Source organism: Tachyglossus aculeatus, chromosome 6, assembly GCF_015852505.1.
Source record: "Tachyglossus aculeatus isolate mTacAcu1 chromosome 6, mTacAcu1.pri, whole genome shotgun sequence".
Taxonomy (NCBI): domain Eukaryota; kingdom Metazoa; phylum Chordata; class Mammalia; order Monotremata; family Tachyglossidae; genus Tachyglossus; species Tachyglossus aculeatus.
In genome coordinates, this window is record NC_052071.1 from 8126011 (window position 1) to 8148878 (window position 22868).

Sequence of the window (22868 nt, forward strand, 5' to 3'; positions counted from 1 at the left end):
GTTAAATCGATACTATTCATTACCTGATTGCATCTATTTCACTTGTTAGACCGTAAGCTCCTCAAGGGCAAGTTTGTCTTTAGATTCTATTGTAGTCTTCCAAGCACTTAGCACAGTGCCCTGCACAAAGTTAGCACTCAAGATGTACCACTGAAGGATTGAATGCTTCTTCCATTAGACGGTTAACTCCTTGAAGTCAGGGAACCTGTCTACTGACCCTTGAATACTCTAGCAAGTGTTTAGGGTAGTGTGTGACGCACAGTTGGAGGTCAATCAATACTATTGAGTGGCAGTGACTATCTCTTCCTCTAGACAGTACGTAAAGTCCTTGAGGGCAAAGACCTCTACTAATCGTCTTATCCAAACTCAATGGATACACTACCAGAACGATTGCGGATGGAGGTGGGGCGTTCTGGGAGAGATGTGTCCACGACGTCGCTATGCGTCGGAGATGACTCGACGACACTAAACAAGACAAAATTCTATTGTACTCATTCAGCACTTTGCTTTTTACCCAGCAGGCACTCAATACCACTGATTGATTGTGTAAGTACAGTTCTTGAAGGCAGGGTTCATGCCTACCGCCTCTATTAATAATGACAATAATTATAATAATGGTATTTGTTAAGTGCTTACTATGTGCCAGGCACTGTGGAGACAGACAAAGCATATCTATAATTCTATTTACTTAATGTCTGGTTACTTATTTTGATGTATATATATCTATAGTTCTATTTATATTGATGCTATTGATGCCTGTTTACTTGTTTTTATGTCTGTCTCCCCACTACAAAACTGTAAGCCCATTGCGGACAGAAATTGTCTCTATTGCTGAATTGTACTTTCCAAACACTCAGTACAGTGCTCTGCACACAGTAAGTACTCAATAAATACAACTGAATGAATGAATGAATGAAATCAATTTGGACACAGTCCCTGACCCATGTGGGACTCAGTCTTCATTCCCATTTTACAGATGAGGTGACTGAGGCACAGAGAAGTGAAGCGACTTGCCCCAAGTCACACAGCAGACAAGTGATGGAGCCGGGATTAGAACCCTTGACCTCCTGACTCCCAGATCCGAGCTCTAACCACTTTGCCGCATGCTCTAAGTCTCTCAAACACTTAGGGCAGCGCTCTGCACACAGTAGGCACTCAATTAGTATCATTGATTGAATCATACTATTCTCTCTTTGCCCATCGGAGCCTATTTGAGAGATACAATTCTAAAAATAACCCCTCCCCACCGCCCGCAGAGCATGCTGACTCTTTCATCACTTTAGATTCCACCCCAGACTCTCATCACTACCTCTGAGGCTTTCCGGCCCATTTCGGGAAAACATTGGATAAAATCAAATTTGAGCAGGAGACCCCCACATTGATTCCTCCCAGGGCATGACCGCAAAGCAATCAGTGTCACTCTCCAAAGCTGTCCTTGTGCCAACAGCGCAGATCCACGCAGCCAAATGGCCATTCCTTCCTCATATGAACAGTTAGAACTTCATTTGTGTGTGTGTTTTGGAACGTTGAAAAGCGGTGCACAGATTTTGTGGTTACAATAGATGGAGCAAGAGCAATAAAAGTAGCAGAAAATCATGAATTTTTTCAAATTGAAGTACAAGGAGGAGAAGGAGACAGTATGGCCTAGCACTATTACTCTGGGAGTCAGGAGACATGACTTCTGCCCTTGGCTCCGCCGTGGATTTACTGGGTGACTTTGGGCGAGTCAGTTGACCTCTCTGAACCTGTTTCCTGATTGGTGAAAGGAAGAAAAGATCCTTTATCTCCCATCTGGTTGGTTTGTGAGCCCTGTGTGATGAGAGCATGGGCCTATGAGTCAGAAGCTCATGGGTTCTAATCCTGGCTCTGCCACTTGTCTGCTGTGTGGCTCTGGGCAAGTCTCTTCACTTCTCTGTGCCTGTTACCTCATCTGAAAAATAGGGATTAAGACTGTGAGCCTTATGCAGGACAGGGACTATGTCCAACCCAATTTGCTTGTACCCATTTAGTAGAGTGTCTGGCGCGTAGTAAGCACTTAACAAATACCATCATTATTTTTGGTATTATTATTATTATTTCTTAAGCACCTATTAGGTGCCAGACACTGTACTAAGTCCTGAAGTAGATACGAGATAATCAGATTGGACACAGTCCCTGCTCCTTGTGGGGGGGCTCAGTCTGTGCCCAATCTGATGAATTTTTATCTACCCCAGCACTTAAAAAATGTTTGATGCATAGTTAGCACTTAATAAATCCCATTAAAAAATGGAGAACAGGTATTTAATCCCTATTTTAGAGGTGAGGAAACTGAGGCACAGAGAAGTGAAGTGACTTGCCCAAGATCACCCAACAGTCAAGAGGGTAGAGATGGGATTAGAACCCAGGTCCTGTTACTCCCAGGCTTAGGCTCTTTCTACTAGATTATGCTGCTTCTTAATTTACCCCAATTAGAAGAGCCAGTATTAATGTTTAAAATAAGATATGGTCCTTGTTTTAGACCCAAAGGCTCTTAAAATTAGATTTGCTTTACACCAATTTCATGTTTCTCTTACTGAGGCAGAAAGAGCAATGTTTTCACCTGCTGCTCTTCAGTTCAGTGAGCAGTTATATAAAGGTGACAGTGAACAAGTTTCTAGTGGCTGATTCAGTTCTCTATTGGATGAAACAGAATTATTTATGCCAGTGGGTATCTTCACCAAGCATGAACTAGTTGGCGTGCACTTTTTATGATATTTAAGGACTTACTATCAAGCGCTTAGTACAGTGCTCTGCACATAGTAAGTGCTCAATAAATACGATTGAATGAATGAATGTGCCAAGCACTGTTCTAAGCTCTGGGGTAGATATAAGCTAATCAATTTGGACACAGTCCATGTCCTACACAGCTTGTGTCCAGCATGGGGCTCCCAGCATTAACACCCATTTGCAGATGAGGTAACTGAGGCGCAGGGAAATTAGGTGATTTGCCCTAGGTCACACAGCAAGCAGGTGGCCGAGTCAGAATTAGAACCCAGGTCCTCTGACTCTCAGGCCTGTGTTTTTTTCCACTAGGTGATGCTGCTACTCTTTCAGGACAGTGATCATGTCATGTCTACTAATTCTGTCTTATTCTCCCAAGTGCTTAGTACAGTACAGAGTACACCCAAAACATGCTCAATAAATACCATTGATTGTGTGATCAAATTTGGTTTCCCCTTGCTCTGAGAGCAAGATAGATTGCGAACATATTTGTTTCGTGTGATCTTGCCCCTTAGGCACAGGTCGGAAAGCCAAAGGAGACAAGTTCCCTTCCGTTTATTGAAATGTTTTCATCTGATACAAACCACCTCTTTATTTGTTAGGTGCCTTGGAAGAGAGTGATCCATCTTCAAACAATTTCCTTTGCTCTATCAAGTAACCAATATCTCCTCATCTTTAAAGACCTGAAAAAATTTTGCAAAAGTACTGACGAAAGTTGGATTTGATGCCAAAAGGAAGGGTGGATAATGTAATACCAGCAAACGATTTAAAATAGTCTCTGCCAATTTTTTTTCTGGTTTGTTTTTTTTTAGTCTTCAAATTTCATAGAATAAGAGAGATATTTCTCTCCTGGCACTGTTTGATCTAGGTCAGTAGAGAATGCAAGCTGTGTCCCATTTCTTTAAAAATTGACAAGCAGAGACAAACACTCAAAGACTGTGCCTGAGGAACTATAGATTCATTCACAATGTCTAACTCTCCAGAGGAGGAATAATGAAATGTCCCGTAGCTGAGATTAATAAGAGGTGAGATGAATTGAGTTACTTTTTCCCAGTAGGCAAGTGATCTAGAGCAGAGTTATTTCAGGACCCTGGTCAAGACACTTACAAAGATTAGAGTATTGATGGTCTGATGGAAGGTTTTGGTGTTTTTTAATGTTTTTTGTTAAGCACTTTCTACGTACTAGGCACAGTGCTAAATGCTGGGGTAGATACAAGCTAATCAGGTTGGACACAGTCCATGTCTCACATGGGGCTCACAGTCTCAATCCCCATTTTACAGAGGTAAATAGAAGTAACCAACCTCTATTTTATAGATGAGAAACTGAGGTTTGGAGAAGTGAAGTGACGAACCCAAGGTCTCACAGCAGGTAAGTGACAGTGTTGGGATTAGAACCCAGGTCCCTAGCTCTTTTCCTTAAACCACTCTACACTTCATTGTGCTTGCATAGATGTGATCTTGGGATGCTGCTGTCAGTGGTGTTTTTCATTTATAGCCCCTCTAGACTGGAAGCTCTTTTTGGGCGGGAAATGTGTCTACCCAGTTTCTCCCAAGCACTTAGTACAGTGCTCTGCACACAATAAACACTCAATAAGTACCATTGATTGATTTATAGTATTTTTAAGTGCTTACTATGTGCCAGGCATTATACTAAGCCTTGGGATAGACAGAAGCTAACCAGGTTGGGCACAGTCCATCTACTGCTTGGGGCTCACAGTCTTGATCCTTACTTTACAGATGACATCACTGAGGCACAGAAAAGTTGAGTTATTTGCCCAAGGTCTCACAGCAGACAATAATGTCTATTTATATTGATGCTATTGATGACTGTCTACTTTTTTTGCTTTTCTTGTATGTCTTCCCCCATCTAAACTGTGAGCCCATTGTTGGGTAAGGATTGTCTCTGTTGCCAAATTGTACTTTCCAAGCACTTAGTACGTGCTCTGCACACTGTAAGCGCTCAATAAATAGGAGTGAATGAATGAATGATAGACATGGAGCTGGGATTAGAACCAGGTCCTTCAGATTCCGAGGCTTGTGCTGTATCCACCAAGGTACACTGCTTCTCTTTGTAGTTTCCAAACCATCCAGTACAGTATATCCTGTTGGTGCTTAATAAATACCATGACATGTGTACACACACACGCACACATACACACCCTTTCTCCCCCGCCCCCCCCCCCCCCAATAAGCTCCTTGGGGGCAGTGATCTTTACTATCTCTCTTGAATTGTACTCTCCCAAACACTCAGTACAGTGCCCCCCACACAGTCTATGCTCAATAAATACCATCGATTGATCGAAATTACCATTGCTCCACTCTTCACTGCTCAGGTTCCAATTGCCGACTTCTCTTGCCCCGCTGCTAATTACCAGGAGGTCAGAGAGATCCGTCATCTTGACCACTTGCCAGTGATCTGCCTGCCTTCGAAGTGTTACCCTACAGAGAGCACCGTGGAGTTCAGATGGTTGATGTAAGGCCCAACTTGTGATCAGGCTAACCCTGCATGGATTATCTGCCCCATCCCCCTGAATCCATGTCGACACTACCGCACTGGCTTGGAAAAGGAGATCTCACTTGGGCATGGACCAAAGCCAAAGTCATAATTAACAGCTTTTACTGCTTCCGTGTCTTCTTGCACAGAGACACACAGCTCTCAGAGTTACATAATCTTCTCCAAATGACCCAGACGTTAAACTACCATCTGCACAGTTAGCTGGTCATGGTTTAACTGTAGTTATTATCTTAAGGAGGCAAGGACGGGAACGGGCCTCCTTATAAATTAAATTAGTCGGGTTCATTCTTCAGAATTGCGGGGACTGATTAGCTTACCAAATATGGAGGTCAGGCATATCTGTTGGCACTAATATTTTGAAGTCAAATAGAGTCTTGATTCCCTGTTTACATTTTACGGGGACAAGAGATCTCAGCTGTAAAATTGGACCATAATCACAGCCTATTAAGTTTTTAGTGATATTGTAATAGAAGTAATGGATTTTTAATGAGCTTATCCATTTGAACATTTATATAATTTATTAACCTTTTTTGCCTTTCTGTATTTTGCGTCTCAACCAGTATCTCCCCTTGAATATCTCTCCCTCATCGAATTACCGAACTCCGAGAATCCAGCCGGCTAAGTCTCTGGTGCCGAGAACATGCTCAGGGAATGGGTAACACAACATGGCCACGAATGGAGCCTTCACACTCCAGGACGTTAATTAGGGAAAGCACTGACCAGTTGAGATATTAAATTTGAAGATGAGGCAACTGATTTGTGTGTGTGTGTTTCTGGGTGGGAGGGGAATGCAATTCAGGACTCACAATTTCTACCACAATGCACACAAAATGGCTGTCCCTTTTTTTTTTTTGTGGATATTTTATGGAATTTGTTCAGTGCTTACTATGTGCCAGTGTACAAAGCACTGGGGGTAGATAAAAGTTAATTGGGTTAGAGCCAATCCTTGTCCCACATGGGGCTCACAGTCTTAATCCCCACTTTACAGATGAGGCAGCTGAGGCCCAGAAGTGAAGTGCAGTGATTTGCCCAAGGTCACCCAGCAGGCAGCCAGTTAACAAGAGGAATGTGGAGTGTCATGCCAGAGTGCTCACCACACATGGCTGGAGGTTCCCAGTACAAAATTTCCATAACATTTTAATTTGTCTGTGGGGCTGCTCAGTGTTTTTGCCACAGTCCAATGGGCCTTGGGCAAGAAGAGGTGTATTCATTGAGATGTGCCTTGAGCTAGTGGATTGAGAATAATAATTAATAATAATAATAATAATAATGGTGCTTGTTAAACATTTACTCTGTGTTCTAAGCCCTGGGGTAGATACAAGTTAATCAGGTTGGACACAGTGCTTGTCCCACAGTAATGAATGAATTCATTCATTCAATTGTATTTATTGATCACTTCCTGTGTGCAAAGCACTGTACAAATCTCTTGGGGAGAGTACAATAGAACATTAAACACACATTCCCTGCCCACAATTAGTTTACAGTTCCACATGAGGCTCACAGTCTTAATCCCCATTTTACAGATGAAGTAATGGGGGCCCAGAGAAGTGAAGGGACTCACCCAAGGTCACACAACACACAAGTAGCAGAACTTGGCATTAGAATCCCAGTCCAAGAGAACCATGTACTAACCCTAAACCCAATTACTTTTCTTCTTTTTCTTTTTTTTTTTAATTTTCTCCTGCTGCTTCTCTTAGAGAACCAGATGCAAATATGTACTGGACAGGCAAACAGTACATAAGACCACCGAATGATCTAGGAAGTTGACCTCAGAAATGCCGCCACTGACGCCAAGAAACCTGAAGCAGTGCGAGAGCAGAAGATCCGTTTCAGAGCTGGGGCTCCCTTGAGCCTGAAGGACGCTGTTATATCATTACTCCTTCTTTACTCCCAGCTTTTTATAGCTAGCTCTTTGTGGCTTCCTCAGTGTTCTTCTCCCAACTGCAGGTATATGGATTGCCTGCAGTTATACTAATAAATGCAGTGAGTCAGTCATATTTATTGAGTGCCGAGCACTGTGCTAAGCAGTTGGGAGAGGACAGTATAACAATTAATAGACACAATGAGCCCACAACGAGTTTACAGTCCCTCTTGCATCAGTGTTGCAGTATTATTATAAAAGCCAAATGCTTGCCCAATCTTGTGTATATTGTGATCTTTGCGTCTCCATCTCACACCTACATTTCTTCAGAATCCACATAACCCAAGGTCTTGCAAACCCTATTTCGAGACACTGCCTCATCTACCATTCCTTAGGAAGATTTTGCTCCCCGGAAACCACTCCTTACTTGAGGGCAGTGTCTCCTCAGCCACTGGCTCTCAATTTTGTCCCGTGCTATAGCTTGGTCTCAGGTTTTGTGTGATTCAAAAGCTTCCTCTGCCCTTGTGACTTTGTCTTGCAATCACAATTTTGCACCCAGCTGCTGTTGGGTTACCAGATTGAATCTACAATAATAATGATGCTGGCATTTGCTAAGCGCTTGCTATGTGTCAAGCGAGGTACTAAACGCTGGATTAGATGCAGGATGACCTCACAGTCTTATTATTTAGTGCCGTTGAGTCATTTCCAATTCAGCGTGACTCCATGGGGATACTTTTCCCCTCACGTCCTGTCCTCTGCCATAATCTGCAATAATAATCATCATCATAGTAATAATGATGGCATTTGCTAAGCATTTACTATGTGCCAAGCACTGTTCTAAGTGCTGGGGTAGATGAGAGGTTATCAGGTTATCCCACGTGGGGCTCCCAGTCTTAATCTCTGTTTTACAGATGAGGTAACTGAGGCACAGAGACGTGAAGTGACTTGCCCAAAAATCACACAGCTGACAAGTGGCAGAGCAGGGATTAGAACCCAAGCCCTCTGACTCCCAAGTCCGTGCTCTTTCCTCTAAGCCATGCTGCCGCAACCTGTCTCATGGTTCTGCTGTTATGGTTTCTATCCACCTAGCTGCAGGTTTGCCTCTTCAGGCGTTTTCCCTGGACTTTTTCCAGCAATAGTGTCTTCTCCAGAGAATTAGTCTTCCTGATTATGTGTCCAAAATATGCTAATCTAATTAGAGTCATTTGGCTTTCCAAAGGCCACTTTGGTTTCATTTGCTCCAAAATTCTTTAGTTTGTTTTTCGGGCAGTCCACGGTATTCACAAAAGCCTTCTCCAACACCATTCATTAATTAATTCAATCATATTTATTGAGCACTTACTGTGTGCAGAGCACTGTACTAAGTGCTTGGGAAGTCCAAGTTGACAACATAAAGAGATGGTCCCTACCCAACAGTGGGCTCACAGTCTAGAAGGGGGAGACAGACAACAAAACAAAACATATTAACAAAATAAAATAAATAGAATGGTAAATATGTACGAGTGAAATAGAGTAATAAATATTCATTCAATCGTATTTATTGAGCACTTACTGTCCAAGCGCTTGGAAAGTCCAAGTTGGCAACACACAGAGATGGTCCCTACCCAACAGCGGGCTCACAGTCTGGCGGGGGGACCGGGGGGGGTGGGGGTGGGGGGACAGACAACAAAACAAAACATATTAACAAAATAAAATAAATACGTACAAATAAAATAGAGTAATAAACACGTACAAACACCACAGTTTACAGATGAGGGAACTGAGGCCCAGAGAATAAAAATAATAATAATAATAATTATAATTATAGTGTAATTGTAATTATAAATGAATAATAGTATTCATTAAGTGCTTACTATGTGTTCTGAGCATTAGATGCATTAGATACAAGGTTATCAGGTTGGACACAGACACACTCCCTGCCCAGAGTGAGCTGACAGTCTACAGGGGCCAGTGAGCTGAACTTCACCTCACGGTCTAAAAACAGATTGATAGAGCTACCGGTAACCTTCATAATGAACCTCAAGCGATCTGCAAAAAAAATAAAAAGAAAAAAAAATCAGTTCGTTGTTTTAAATATGTCCAAAACTGAACTCCTTATCTTTGCACTGAAACCCTGCCCTCCCACATCTTTCCCATCACTGTAGAAAACACCACTATCCTCTCTACTTAACAATCCCGTAACCTCGGGTTGTACCTGACTAATTTCTCTCATTCCACCTATATATTGAATCTGTCACGAATTCCTGTTGGTTTTACCTTCACAACATTGCTAAAATCCCCCTTTTCCTTCTCATTCCAAATTGCTACCACACTGATCCAAGCACTTATCCTATCCTGCCTTGACAGCTACATCTGAGAAGCAGTGTGGCTTAGAGAATAGAGTTGGAGCCTGGGAGTCAGAAAGTCATGGGTTCTAATCCCAACTCCACCACACGTCTGCTGTGTGATCTTGGGCAAGTCACTTAACTTCTCTGTGCCTCAGTTGCTCAAATGTAAAATGGGAATTAAATATCCATTCTTCCTCCTTTTTTAGACTGTGTCCCACCTAATTAACTACCTACCTCAGGACTTAAAACAGTGTTTGACACATAGTAAGCACTCAACAAATACCACAAAGAAAGGAGGCTCTAGGAGAATCCTAGTTCGGGGGAAGTCATGGAGACATCCTCCTACTTAGACTTTGAGCCCCATGCTGGACAGGGACTGTGTCTGACCTAATTAACTTGTTAATTAACCTAATTAACTACCCCAGCACTTAGAAGAATGTGTGACATAGACTAAGTGCTTAACAAATATTATAAAAAAGGAGCTTCCAGTCTAGAGAAATACCACTCTGCCCACCTTCAAAAACCCTCCTAAAAATCACATTTTCTCCATGAGAACTCCCCAGACTAGGCTTTTACTTCCTTTATACGCCCGTCCCTCTGTGTCGATTTATGCACTTGGCGTTGTACCCCTTAATCACTTTGATCCGCACCTCAGCTCCAGAGCACTTATGTAAATATTATCGTATTTTACTATTTCCCTCATTTGTAATTTATTTTAACACCCGTCTCTCCTGGTAGACCACCGTAAACTCCTTGTGGGCAGCGGTTGAGTCTACCAACTCTGATATACTGCCGTCTCCCAAGTGCTTAGCACAGTGCTGTATCCCACAGTAGTAATAATAATAATGGTATTTGTTAAGCACTTACTATGTGCCAAGCACTGTTCTAAGCTCTGGGGTAGATACAAGGTATTCAGGTTGTCCCTCGTGGGGCTCACAGTCCTAATCCCCATTTTAGGGCTCACAGTCTTAATACCCATTTTACAGATGAGGTAACTGAGGCCCAGAGAAGTTAAGTGACTTACCCAAAGTCACAAAGCTGACAGGTAGCAGAGCTGGGCTTAGAACCCATGTCCTCAGGCTTCCAAGCCCGTGCTCTTTCCACTAAGCCACTCTCAATGCATACCACTGCTGGATTGATTGCCTAAGTAATAATAATTATGGTACTCAATAAATATGGTACTTGTTCAGTGTATACTACATGCCAAGCACTATTCTAAGCACTGAGGTAGATAGAAGGTAATCAGGTTGGATACAGTCTCTGTCCCACATGGGGCTCATATTCTTAATCCCCATTTTACAGATGAGGTAACTGAAGCCCAGGGAAGTGAAATGACTTGCCCAAGGTCACATAGCAGACAAATGGCAGAGCTGGGATTAGGACTCACATCATCTGACTCCCATGTCTAAGCTCTACCCACTAAGCCATGCTGCTTCTCATAACCTGTTTTAGAGTAGCAAGTGTTTTCCCTGATTCTTACTGTAAAGTAGAAAGTGCCATACCAATTCCTTCAGGGAAAAGAAACAACCTCAAAAAGCTTCTAAATATTTAACACTCCAATCTGACAATTAAAAGTAGGTATATGCCCAATAATACTTAATTTCAATTAAGTATTAAGAGAAGTATTTGACTTATTTGAGAGGCAGCATGGCTCAGTGGAAAGAGCCCGGGCTTTGGAGTCAGAGGTCATGGGTTCGAATCCCGGCTCCACCACATGTTTGCTGTGTGACCTTGGGCAAGTCACTTAACTTCTCGGCGCCTCAGTTACCTCATCTGTAAAATGGGGATGATGACTGTGAACCCCACGCGGAACAATCTGATCACCTTGTATCCCCCCCCCCCCCAGCGCTTAGAATGGTGCTTTGCACATAGTAAGCGCTTAACAAATGCCATCAAAAAAAAAAAAAGAGAAGCAGCATGGCTCAGTGGCAAGAGCAGGGTCTTTGGAGTCAGAGGTCATGGGTTCAAATCCCTGCTTTGCCAATTGTCAGCTGTGTGACTTTGAGCAAGTCGTTTCACTTCTCTGGGCCTCAGTTCCCTCATCTGTAAAATGGGATGAAGACTGTGAGCCCCCCGTGGGACAACCTGATCACCGTGTAACCTCCCCAGCGCTTAGAACAGTGCTTTGCACATAGTAAGTGCTTGATAAATGCCATTATTATTATTAATTAGAATATGGGAATCTGCAAGATAGACAATTCTGGTCTGTTTGCTCCTGTTTTACTTGTTTTAAGGATCGATCAAGGAAGACTTATTTGATAGCCTCCTTTCCAAAGCTGTTCTTTTCTGATTGAATAATTACAATCCATTAATGGTCAATTCTCAAAGACTAATGGTCAAAAGAGTCCCTTATTAATGCAGGCAAAATAGGTGAGTGCTTGGGCTACAGGATCAAGTCTCTTTTGCTAGCTCAGAGACAGCTGCCATTTCTGTAGACTTGGATTTCATCAGAGGATTCATTTCCCTACTGTGTACCTCAGTTTCCACATCTATAAAATGGAGATTCAACACCTGTTTTCCTTCCCCTTTGGACTGTGAACCCTGGGGGTGGGGGAGGAGAGACTGTGTCCAGCCTGCTTATGTTGTCTCTATGACTGCACTTAGTTGAATTTATAATTGGCACTTAACAAAGACCCATGTTATTAATACCTAAGCCTTGAAATACTGAAAGAAGAAGGGGGAAGAAGCTGCTGTTCTTTTAAGGCCAACAGCTGGGGGGTCCTGCTTGCCCCGCCCCCACCTTATATAAACTCGTTGATTGGCTGGTTTGCTACCTTTAGTGTTCATTCAGTTAATTGCATTTATTGAGTCCTCACTGTGAGCAGCAGAGCGCTGTGTTAAGCACTTGGGAAAGTACAATGCAACAGTAGACACGTTCCCTGCCTGTGACAAGCTAGAAGTCTGCAGCCTCGTCTTCGCTGAATACTTTTAATGATCCGCTCTCCGAGTCCGGTGAGCAAGTGTTGGGGGTGGAGGAAGGGAGGAGAAAAAAGAGAGCAAATGAGGGGGACAAGAGAGGAAGAGAAGAAGGGGGGCAAGGGAGGAGGAGGACAAAGAGGGGGGCAAGGGAGGAGAAGGAGGGGGTAGAGGAGAAAGAAGGGAGTGGAGAATCAGGGGGGCAAAGGAGGAGAAAGGGGGGCAAGGGAGGAGGAAGGGAGTGGGGAATGAGGGGGACAAGGGAGAAGAAGGAGGGGGACAAGGGAGGAGAAGAGGGGGGCAAGAGGAGGAGGGTAGAGGAGGAGGAAGGGAGTGGGGAAAGAGAGGGACAAGGGAGGAGGGGGACAAGGGAGGAGGAGGAAGGGGGCAAGGGAGGAGGAGGAGGGGGGAACGGGCAGAAGAGGAGGAAGAGAGGGGGACAAGGGAAGAGCAAGTCACCCTGCAGACAAGTGGCGGAATTGGGATGAGAACCCAGGGCCTCAGACTTCCGGGACTGTGCTGTTTCCACTAGGCCAGGCTGATTCTTCCACACTGTTACTGACCAATATTCAAACCTGCTCGCTTTAGTCTTTGCCGAGCACTTTCAGTGACCTGTTACCTGAATCAGGTGAGCAAATGTGTGTGTTGGGACTGGGGGAGGGAGAAGAGGGGATCTAGTACAGGTTGACTCCAACGTTGTGACAACATGCCTCCCTGACTTGTTTCCCACTGAAAATGGTAATCATAAGTGCCCTGAAATGTTGAGTATCTTCTAATGATGTAAGCCATTATTCGCTTTCCTTAACTGCAGGAATGAATTCTTTGCTATTTTTTTCATTCATTCGTTCAGTCGTTTATTGAGCGCTTACTGTGTGCAGAGCACTGTAGTAAGCGCTTGGGAAGTACAAGTTGGCTTACTTTCTCCCCCAAGCACTTGCTTGATATGTTGCTTTTAATCTGCAATTTAATCAGGTAGACATTGTCAATCGATCAATAAGTGCTATTTATTGAGTGCTTAGTAGGTGCAGAGCACTGTATTTAGCACTTGGGAGAGTCCAAAACAACAGAATTAGCAGACACATTCCCTGGTCATAACGAGCTTTCAGTCAAGGATGAGGGTATTATGGCATCAGATTTTCTAGTAACCACTTAATCTCTTTAAGGTAATTGTTCGCAGCTGTTGAGCCCCATTTTAGATACTAACAAGTGGAATCCTATCATCAGCATAGCCCCATCTTTTACTTCCCTTTTGTGTCCTATCATCTCTTACGGGTATGTGTATTTTTTCTAGTGAGCTTTTCACTAGAAACCGGTGTGTCTTTGTTGTAGGGATCTTGCAGAAGAAGTTGGTGTGGCTTTTTTATGCCTTTGTTGAAAGGGAAGGGAGAATTGTGAGGAGAGAGAGAGGGAAGTGGGTTTTATAGGAGGGTTGTAGGCCTGGCTTGGACATGATCGTCTTGTTGAGGCTGATGAAAATGGGTAAGATTGATAACCAGCTTGGGAAAGAAGCTCTGTGGGTGAAATACCCCTGCTAGCATTTGGGGATGCCCTGGGGCCCTGTCCGCTTCCTGGCTCTTTGAGCTTTGATTCCCAAGGGTTCATCATTGGCAGGGATGGGATAGGGCAGTGGTACTGAGTCACCCACGGATTCTCTAATTGATTCCTCCACCTGGATTTTCTGGCAGAAACTCAGGTGTTGCTCTCAGTCCTCCTTTAGGAATTTCTGTTGGGTTTTTTTTTGTAAATCACTGAATTATTCCCTCAGCTTTGTAGTTTATGAAGCACTTTCCAACTCGATTGGACCCAGGCCCACACCAATCTTGGGGAAACTTTTTTAGTGAAATTTTTTTTTTCCTACAAACACATTCAATGTTTTGCCACTCCACAGGAAACTCCAGTGGTTGCCTACCCACTTTGGCATCAAATAAAAACTACTCACCATTGGATTTAAAGCATTAAAGCATGTTAATAATTTGTAAGTGCTATGTGCTAAGCACTGTTATAAGTTGCAAGGTATTCAGGTTGTTCCACGTGGGGCATTAATCACCATTTTCCAGATAAGGGAACTGAGACCCAGAGAAGTTAAGTGACTTGCTCTAGGTCACCCAGCAGACAAATGCGGAGAAGGCGAGGCTCAGTGGAAGGAGTATGGGTTTGGGAGTCAGAGGTCATGGGTTTTAATCCCAGCTCCACCAATTGTCTGCTGTATGACTTTGGGCAAGTCATTTAACTTCTTTGTACGTATTACTTCATCTGTAAAATGGGGATTAAGACTGTGAGCCCCACGTGGGACAACCTAATCACCTTGTATCCCCCCAGCACTTAGAACAGTGCTTCGTACAGAGTAAGTGCTTAACAAGTGCCATCATTACTAGAGAAGCAGCGTGGCTCAGTGGAAAGAGCACGGGCTTTGGAGTCAGTGGTCGTGGGTTCAAATCCTGGCTCCGCCAATTGTCAGCTGTGTGACCTTGGGCAAGTCACTTAACTTCTCTGGGCCTCAGTTACCTCATCTGTAAAATGGGGGTTGACTGTGAGCCTCCCGTGGGACAACCTGATCACCTTGTATCCCCCCAGTGCTTAGAATAGTGCTTTGCACATACTAAGCGCTTAATAAATGTTATTATTATTATTATTATTATTATTATTATTATGTGTTCTAGTCCTGGCTCCCCCACATGTCTGCTGTATGACCTTGGGCAACTCACTTAACTTCTCTGAGCCTCAATTACCTCATCTGTAAAATGGGGATTAAGACTGTGAGCCCCACCTGGGACAAAGTGGTCACCGTGTATCCCCCCAGTGGTTAGAGCAATGCTTTGCACATAGTGCTTAAAAATGCTATCATTATTATTATTATTATTATTATTATTAGAAGGGATTAGAATCCAGGTCCTCTGATTCCCAAGTCCAGACTCTTTTCATTCAATCGTATTTACTGAGCACTTACTGTGTGCAGAGCACTGTACTAAGTACTTGGGAAGTAAGCAGCATGACTCAGTGGAAAGAGCCTGGGCTTTGGAGTCAGAGGTCATGGGTTCAAATTCCGGCTCCGCCAATTGTCAGCTGTGTGACTTTTGGCAAGTCACTTCAATTCTCTGTACCTTAGTTACCTCATCTGTAAAATGGGGATGAAGACTGTGAGCCCCCCGTGGGACAACCTGATCACCTTGTAACCTCCCCAGCGTTTAGAATAGTGCTTTGCACATAGTAAGCACTTAATAAATCCCATTATTTTTATTATTATTGCAAGTCGGCAACTACTGAACAACGGGCTCAGTTTCCTCTAGACCATGCTGCTTGCCCCCTCCTACCTCATTTTGCTGCTGCTACTACAACCCAGCCCGCATATTGAATGTGCTTTCAATAAGGCTTTGAGGGAGGGAGAACAAGTGTCTGTGGGATTTGAGGAGGAAGGGCATTCCAGGCCAGAGGGAGGAGGTGGGTGAGGGGTTGGCAGTGAGATAGATAAGATGGAGTTACAGTGAGAAGGTTGGCATTAGAGGAGCAAAGTGTGTGGGCTGGGTTGTAATAGGAGAGTAGCGAGTTGCGGTATGAGGGAGCAAGGTGATTGAGGGCTTTAAAGCAGATGGTGAGGAGTTTTTATTTGCTGCGGAGGTGGATGTGCAACCACTGGAGTTTGTTGAGGAGTGGGAAAACATATCCTGAACATTTTTGAAGAAAAATGATCCGGGCAGCAGAGTGAAGTAAGGACTGGAGTGGGGAGAGACAGGAGGCTGGGAGATCAGCAAGGAGGCTAATGCAGTAATCAAGGCGGGATAGGATAAATGATTGTACTAACATGCTAGCAGTTTGGATGGAGAGGAAAGGGCAGAGTTTAGTGAAGTTGTGAAGCTGGAACCGACAGAGTTTAGTGATAGATTGAATATGTGGGCTGAATGAGAGAGGAGTCAAGGATAATACCAAGGTTACGGGCTTGTGAGACAGGAAGGATGGTGCTGTCATCTACAGTGATGGGAAAGTCAGGAAGAGGACAGGATTTGGGTGGGAAGATAAGGAGTTTTGTTGTGGATATGTTAAGCTTGAGATGATGGGAGGACATCCAAGCAGAGATGCCTTGAAGGCTAGAGGAAATGAGTTACTGCAGAGAGGGAGAGAGATTGGGGCTGGAGATGGAGATTTGGGTATCATAATAATAATAATGATGGCATTTATTAAGCACTTTATGTGCAAAGCACTGTTCTAAGCGCTGGGGAGATTTCAAGGTGATCAGGTTGTCCCACGGGGGGCTCGCAGTCTTAATCCCCATTTTACAGATGAGGTAACTGAGACACAGAGAAGTTAACTGACTTGCCCAAAGTCACACAGCTGACAATTGGTGGAGCTGGGATTTGAACCCATGACCTCTGGCTCCAAAGCCCAGGCTCTTTCCTCTCAGTCACTCTGCTTCTCATTCAGCTTATCATCAGCATAGAGGTGGTAGTTGAAGTCATGAGAGCGAATGAGTTCTCCAAGGGAGTGGGTGTAGATGGAGAATTGAAGGGGACCCAGAACTGAAGCTTGAGGGACCCCCAACAGCCCGCTGTTGGGTAGGGACCATCTCTATATGTTGCCAATTTGTACTTCCCAAGTTCTTAGTACAGTGCTCTGCACACAGTAAGCGCTCAATAAATAAGATTGAATGAATGAATGAATAAGGGGGTGGGAGGCACAGGAGGAGGCCGTGAAAGAGACTGAGAATGAACAGAGAGATAGAACCAGGAGAGGACTGAGTCAGTGAAGCCCAAGTTGGCTAACGTTTCCATGAGAAGGGGGTGGCCCACAGTGTCTAAGGCAATTGTGAGGTTGAGGACCATTAGGATGGAGTTAGAGATGGTTGGATCTGGCAAGGAGGAGAACATTGACCTTAAAGAGGGCAGTTGCTGTGGAATGAAGCCAAATTGGAGAGGGTTAAGGAGAAAATTGGAGGAGAGGAATTTGAGACATTGGGTATAGACAAAGGAGTTTGGAGAGGAAAGAGAGATGGGCAAAAACTGGAAGGAGCAGTTAGGTCAAGGAAGATTTTTTTTTTTTCAGGATGGGGAGACATAGGCGTGTTGCGGGGGGGGGAAGTGTTCTCCCTCCTACTTAAACAGTGACCTTTATGTGGGACAAGAACTGTATCCAACCTGATTATCTGGTATCTTACCCAGAACTTAGTACAGTGCTTGGCACATGGCTAGAGGTAAATTATTAGTATTATTATTATTATTTCTGTTTTCCCTATCCCTTAAACTTTGACCTGGTGGGGTCAGGGATTGTAATTTCTTTTGCACCTAGGGAACTTGCCGATTGGATTTAGCATACTATCCCAAGTGCTTATTATACTGCTTTGCACACAAGTAAGCATTCCTTATATACCACTAGTTTATTGGGTTTAGTCAGATTCTCTTGTCTCTACCTCAGTGCTGAGCATGTAATACAAGGGCTCAATTAATACTCAAGTAGAATTGTTTTATTGTACTCTCCCAAGCACTTTGTACAGTGATCTACATTCAGTAGGCATTCAATAAGTACAATTGTGTGATTGTGTTTGGTCAGATTCTCTTGTCTTGTAAATTAGAGATTGGAAATTGTTCTAAATGCTAGGCTAGATAGAAGTTAATCAGATTGTACACAGTCCCTGGCCTATATGGGGCTCACAGTTTAAGTATGAAGGAGTAGGATTTAACCCCTACTTTACAGATTAGGGAACTGAGGCTCAGAGAATAATAATAATAATTTTGGTATTTGTTAAGCACTTACTATGTGCCAAGCACTGTTCTGAGCGTTGGGGGAGATGCAAGGTCATCAGGTTGTCCTACATGGGATTCACAGTCTTAATCCCCATTTTCCAGATGAGGTAACTGAGGCACGGACAAGTGAAGTTACTTGCCCAAAGTCACACAAATGACAAGTGGCAGAGCAGGGATTAGAACCCATGACCTCTGACTCTCAAGCCCACGCTCTTTCCACTGAGCCACGCTGAGTGCCTGAAAAACACACCGTAGTCGATAGGATTTGAACCTACGCGGGGACACCCCAATGGATTTCAAGTCCATCGCCTTAACCACTCGGCCACGACTACACCACGAAATTAAGTGGTTTACCTCAGGTCACACAGCTGACAAGTGGTTGAGCAGGGATGTACATATCTGTAATTAATTAGTATTGATGTCTGTCTCTTTGCCACCCCTGGCCCAGTCTTTAAGCTTGTTGGGGGCAGGGAATGTCTGTTTATTGTTGAATTGTATTTTTCCCAAGCACTTAGTACAGTCCTCTGCACACAGTGAGTACTCAATAAATACAGTTGAATGAACCCAGGTCCTCCGATTCCCATTGCTGCACTTTTTCCACTGGCCATTTTGCTTCCCTACCAGTTACTTGCTGTGTGACCTTGGACAAGTCACTTACCTTCTCTGTGCCTCAGTTTCCTCACATGTAAAATAGGGATTCAATACGTTCTTCCTCTTAGACTGTGTGCCCTATGTTGTACAGGGCCTGGGTCTGCTTTGATGAACATGTATCTATCCCAGTGCTTATAATAGTGCTTGACCCATAGTAAGTGGTTAATAAATACCATAATAATAATGATCTGTTCCTCTTGACAATGTGGAAATGGAAGACAGAGTTTCCAGAATTTGATAGTGATACAGCAGGGATTTAGCTTCTGACGAGTTTTGTACAGTTCTGCATCTGTGACATACATAATACTAATAATGGTAGTTTTGGTATTTGTGTGCTTAGCACTGGGATGGATACACATTAATCAGGTCTCACATGGGGCTCACAGCGTAAGTATGAGAGACAGGTATCGCATCCCCATTTTGCAGGTGAGAAAACTGAGGCCCAGAGAGGTGAAGTGATTGGCCCAAGGTCACACAGTAGACAAGTAGTGTAGCTGGGATTAAAACCCAGATCCTCTGACATCCAGGCCAATGTTCTTTCCACTAGGAAAGCCTGCTTCCTGAAGGGACTTGGAAAGTGTGATTCCCATATCATTCATTCAATTGTATTTATTGAGCGCTTACAGTGTGCAGAGCACTGTACTAAGTGCTTGGGAAGTACAAGTTGGCAACGTATAGAGGTGGTCCCTACCCAACAACGTGCTCACAGTCTAGTTATTTGGGGAATCAATCACTCAGTTGTATTTATTGAGCACTTACTGTGTGCAGAGAATTGTACTAAGGCACTTGGAAGGAGTACAGTACAATAGTTATTTGGTGTGTTAGTCTAGAGAGAAGTGTCAAATAAAGAAATCCTGAAACTATCCTTCAGGGTTTCTCTAAGAGTTTCTACATACCTGGATAGATCACTGTGGGAATCAGTCAGCCAATATTGGGTGCCCAGTGTGTGCAGAGCATTTGAAGTTCAGAATTAAGCCATCTCCCATTTTCTGCCCACAAGGAGTTTGCATTTTAGTAAGTAAGAAAGACAGAAACATGCTAGGGTAGATAAAAGTAAGCTTGTTGTGATAGACAAGGAATGTGTCTATCAATAATTTTGTATTGTACTCTCCCGGCACTCTGCAAACAATAAAGCACTCAATAAAATGTGATTAATTGATTTGGCCCTAATCATGGAGACAGAATACTGCATTAGAGGATTCACTTTAGCAGGTGAGGAAGTAGAAAACTTATTGTTAAGGTACTTGTTGAGCACTTACTTTGTGCCAGGAACTGTTCTAAGCACTGGAATAGATGCAGAGTATTCAGGTTGGAGAAGTGAAATGACTTGCTCAAAGTCACACAGCAGACAAGTGGCAGAGCCGGGATTAAAACCCAGGTTCTTCTGTCTCTTATTCTGGCTCCCAGGCCAGTGCTCTAACCATTAGACCACACTGCTCCTCTAAAGTATTAAGTACCCAAAGGAGTACCTTATATTTTCTTACCTCTCCTCATCCCTTTCGCTCTCCTGTGAAAAGAAATCATCTTGTTTTAGCAAAGCCAAACTGCTTATGAGAGAAATCTCAGGGTGAGAGATTCTCATCTACTTACTGAAGTATTTGGAAGCAGCCTTCAGTGGTTGAACATCAATTTCAGCATTTTTCCCAGGCTGAAGAGGACTCCTTTTAAACATAAAGGGAAAAATTGTAAAACAAGAAATCAGTGGAACAGCAGTGGCCTTGCTCCCCTAAACTGAGGTTCTAGTCAATCCTTCGCATGTGTGGTGGTGGTGTATGAAGTAAAGGCTGAGAAGTTAAACTTTACTGTGGAAAATAAGAATAGGGTGCATCAGCGTACACCTTAATTCCTTGTTCTGACCAGATTTTTATAGTCTAGAGTCTTGGATAAGAATAAGGAATAACAGACAGGTTGTTTTTTTTTGTTTTTTGTTTTTTACCAACTCTATTGTCTTGTCCTCTCTGAAATGCTTAGTACAGTGCTCTACACACAGTAAATGTTCACTAAATATCACTGGAGAATTGATTGAATAAAAGCTGCTTAATACCCTCCCTTGTGAAGCCCTCGACCTTTTTTTTTTTAAATTGTATTTAAGGCACTGAGTTCATTCAATCGTAATTAAGCGCTTACTGTGTGCAGAACACTGTACTAAGCACTTGGGAGAGAACAGTACAACAATCCCTGCCCACAACAGCTTAAAGTCTGGGTGGGGTGGGAGACAGACATTAATATAAAAGAACAGATATGTACATAAATGCTGTGGGGCTGGGAAGGGGGAAGAACCAAGGGAGCAAGTTGGGGTGACAAGGGAGTAGGAGAAGAGGATGGGGAGCTTAGGGAAGGCTTCCTGGAGGAAATGTGCCTTCATTAAGGCTTTGAAGTGTGCTGAGAGTCATTTTCTGTCAGATATGAGGAGGGAGGGTGTAACAGGTCAGAGGAGGATGTGGGTGAGGGTTCAGCAGTGAGATAGATGAGATGGAGGCACAGGGAGAAGGTTAGCATTAGAGGAGCAAAGTCTGAGGGCTGGATTGTAGGAGAGTACCAAGGCGAGAGGAGGGAGCAAGATGATGGAGTGCTTTAAATTCAATGGCAAGGAGTTTTTAATTGATGCAGAGGTGGATGGACAACCACCGGGATTTTTTGAGGAGTGAGGTGACATGTCTTGAACGTTTTGTAGAGAAATGATCCAGGCAGCAAAGTGAAGTGTGGATTGGAGTGGAGAGAGGCAGGAGGCTGAGAGGTCAGCCCGGAGGCTGATGCGGTAATCCAGGCAGGACAGGATGAGTGCTTGTATTAATGTGGTAGCAGTTTGGATGGAGCGAAAAGGTGGATTTTAGTGATGCCGTGAAGGTGGGACCAACAGAATGTAGTGATGAATGGAATATGTGGATTGAATGAGAGAAAGGAGTCAAGGGCAACACCAAGTTTCCAAGGTTACGGGCTTGTGAGACAGGAAAGATGGTGTTGCTGTCTTCAGTGCTGGGAAATTTAGGGGAAGGACAGGGTTTGGGTGGGAAGTTAGGGAGTTTTATTGTGGACATGTTAAGCCTGAGGTGATGCCAAGTAGAGATACCTTGAAGGCTAGAGGAAATGTGAGACTGCAGAGAGGGAGAGAGATCAGGGCTGGAGATGTAGATTTGGTTATTTGCTTATTTGAAAACAATGGGGAACAAGCCATTGGAGAGTGAACAGTTGGAAAGGGATGTTAGGGAGGGGGCAAGTGTTTTGATAAGGTGCAAAGGAATGGGGTCAGATGTGCACTGTACTACACATTGTGACATGTATTAGCTAATCTAGTTGGACACAGGTCATGTTCCACATGGGGCTCACAATTTTTGTCCCCATCTTTCAGAAGAGGTAACTGAGGCCCAGAGAAGTGAAGTGACATGACTCCTCCAAGGTCACATAGCAGAGAAGTAGCGGAGTCAGGATTAGAACCCAGGTCCTTCTGACTTCCAGGCCAGTGCTTTATCCACTAGGCCACTCTGCTTCTCATTTCTCAAAAGACTCAGCTTGTGGGCAGCGAACGTGTCCACCAACTCTTTTATACTGTGGTCTTACACACACTCTAAGTACAGTACTCGGCACACAGTAAGCACTCAATGAATATGATTGACTTAGCTTGGACTGAAAGGAACAGCTGTATTTTTTTTTTTAAGGGGACTGCCAGTCAATGAATGGTATCTATTGAGCCCTTATCTTTGGCACTATACTGAGCACTTGGAAAAGAATAATAAAATACAGTTGGCAGAGAAAAGCTAGTTGTGGGCAGGGCATGTGTTGGTTATATTGGGCTCTTTGAAGTGCTTAGTACAGTGCCTGCACACAGTAAACACTCAATAAACAGGATTGACTGAATGACTAGATGGTGATAGAGATTGTTTTGCTTCCTACATGATTATGGCTCTGGAGAAAGTTGACTCATGTTGCTGGACCCTGAAAAATCCATTTTCAGGAAGCTTTTCCCAGATCACTTGGATCGAGAAGCAGCGTGGCTCAGTGCAAAGAGCCTGGGCTTTGGAGTCAGAGGTCATGGGTTCAAATCCCAGCTCGGCCAATTGCCAGCTGTGTGACTTTGGGCAAGTCACTTAACTTCTCTGTGCCTCAGTTACCTCATCTGTAAAATGGGG

General features: G+C 43.7%; 1 non-coding gene across 1 annotated transcript; it reads right to left on the reverse strand.

The window, feature by feature from the left end:
• Positions 1–18340: 18340 nt before the first annotated feature.
• Positions 18341–18422, reverse strand: TRNAS-UGA. The gene has a single exon. It is a non-coding gene; the product is annotated as a tRNA-Ser (tRNA).
• Between the last annotated feature and the right edge of the window lie 4446 nt (positions 18423–22868).